General features: G+C 34.6%; 1 long non-coding RNA gene across 1 annotated transcript; it reads left to right on the top strand.

Moving 5' to 3' along the window:
- Positions 1 to 452: 452 nt before the first annotated feature.
- On the top strand, positions 453 to 1,665 carry LOC149138934 (uncharacterized). Its single transcript, XR_016264841.1, has 3 exons — positions 453 to 855; positions 1,041 to 1,176; positions 1,291 to 1,665. It is a non-coding gene; the product is annotated as an uncharacterized LOC149138934 (long non-coding RNA).
- Positions 1,666 to 2,291: the final 626 nt, after the last annotated feature.

Genomic DNA, 2,291 nt, shown 5'->3' with positions numbered 1-2,291 from the left:
TTTTTTGCAGTAACAGCACTGTTTGAATCATATTTTTGATGTTGAAAATGAATTCAACACTATTAATAACTTTTATACCCTCAAAATCTTAAAATTTGACAACTATAACCTAGATTTATTAAAATCCTAACTAAATTTTATCAAAATATTACGAAAATTTTGATAATTTTTCAACAAAATATTACGAAAATTTCCATAATTTTGCAACAAACCAAAAAACAATCTGATTACACTACAGTTTATTTTACCACTGTACAACATTCACTTCGCCACGACCACCATAAAGCCGGTGCATTATGAATTTGGTACACCAACCACTGAAATCCACACAAAATCCACCATGATTCCGCGTTACGTCTTTATTCTCATCTCGGTCAAGAGGAAGCTACACTAGTCAGGTGATGTAAGCTAGCATTGATGCTGGGATCGAAAACTGACACGTGTACGCGCTTTACCTTTCCGCGTAACGGCATCCTCTCTGGAATGCTCTGCCGAAAGCCAATTCAGCTTCAACAATTCCTTCGTGCGGACGTAAAGAATGACTTGAGTAAATAAATATATAACTCAATTCTCTCTTCGCCATTTCAAGTTTTCTCGACGCTGCGTATTCTGGTTTTCAGAGTTTGTAAGTCACAGGTTCGAGTCACGGCAGGGGTTCTTTTAGGGATTTTCCCTTCTTAAGTCGCCCGATCGTGTTTTGGCAGCGGTTCTTTTGTGAATTTTCCTTTATCGGTCGTGAGTTCGAGTCTTCGCGGAGGTTCTTTCGTGAACATTTTCCATTCTTAGAAAGAAAGCTCAAAGGAGAACCGTTAATCATGTCGGATCCAAAATACGCCTATCCATACCCTGCTCCAGGTTTGTGCTCGCTCCAGAGACTCTGAAACCTGAGTTCTTTAAGGCTTTGTTCTGGTTCATTGTCAAGTAAAATGGGGTTTTAAAGTTTGCTTATAAAGCAGAACAAAGTCGTAGTTCGTTGTTGAGTAAAATGAGGTTTTAAGGTTTGCTGTGAAGCAGAACTAAGGTATAATTCACTGTTGCAGGATACCCCCAAGGATACCCCCAAGGATACCCCCAGGGTTACCCTCAAGGTTATCCACAGCAAGCACCGCCTGTACAGGCGCCGCCGGCTTACGGGGGGCAGCAGCCGCCGCGACAGCAGGGCTTTCTGGAGGGATGGTATACAAATCGTCCTGTCCTTTTTCTTTGAACTTCATTGCAGTAAATTTTCTGGAATTTTTATTAGGGTTTGTGCGTTAATTGGGATTTTTGTACTGGAAATTTTGGTTGCAGCCTGGCGGCCCTGTGTTGCTGTTGTCTTCTGGATGAGTGTTGCTGCGATCCGACTGTGATATGTGACTGGTGAACAAGAGATCCTTCTTATGAATTTAGTTCTTATGAATTTATCTGGTGTCTTTATACCAGAGCTTCTAGGGTTGCTACATACTCTCCTCTTTTGTATGAATTTACATTCTAATATCAGTATCAGAGGCCTTCAAATATTGAACAGTTTTCTTTAGAATTCCAAACTGGGAATTTATTGTATAGCCATGTTTTCACGGATTGTCTGCAACAAGGCTCTTTGGCATATAGTGATTGAACAATGACAGTGATCTCGCTGGATATTGATGGTTTAAATTTTTAATTTAAATATATATTTTCTGTTTATTTATTTTATTATTAATTAAATTTAATTTCACAGTAAAATTATATAAATAATTAGCATTATGTATTTAATTATTCTTTTAATATTCAAAATCATAAAATCATAAAGACATTTATGGATTTTGATTTTGGAGGGAGGAAAGCAGCAAACAAGGGAATAATTGATTTCTTTTTTGTGGGGCCCCCACTCATATTATTTTATTCTTTTTGCCATCTGTTTGCAGACATTAATGAATTGATTCCTTAGGTGGGAAAATATTAAAGTATGAAATCAATGTCACTTTATTCAGTATCTGCTTTTAACCTATCAATCCAAATATAAATGGTATTTTTTAATTAAAATGGCATCTTATATCATTTTTGAATGGAGGAAAAGTGTTCATTTAGATGTATGGTTTATATTTAATATAAATTAAAATAAGGTGAAATTATGTATTTTTTTTGATTTAAATTTCAAAATATAATAAATATTTATTCTTAATTAGTTGAATTCATTTAATTTAAATAATTGGAAAAATTGTATATTTTCTTTTAATTGAAGTTTTATTTTGTATATCTTTGAAATGAGAAACAAAAGTGTTGAGGATTTTTCGGAATGCATATTTAAAAAACTTATGTTAAAAAATTAA

The sequence above is a fragment of the Pinus tabuliformis genome, chromosome X, assembly GCF_031772625.1.
Source record: "Pinus tabuliformis cultivar Carrire ecotype Pingquan chromosome X, CPIR1, whole genome shotgun sequence".
NCBI lineage: Eukaryota > Viridiplantae > Streptophyta > Pinopsida > Pinales > Pinaceae > Pinus > Pinus tabuliformis.
The sequence above is the reverse complement of the archived record's forward strand: the minus strand, read 5'-3'. Positions and strand labels throughout refer to the sequence as shown.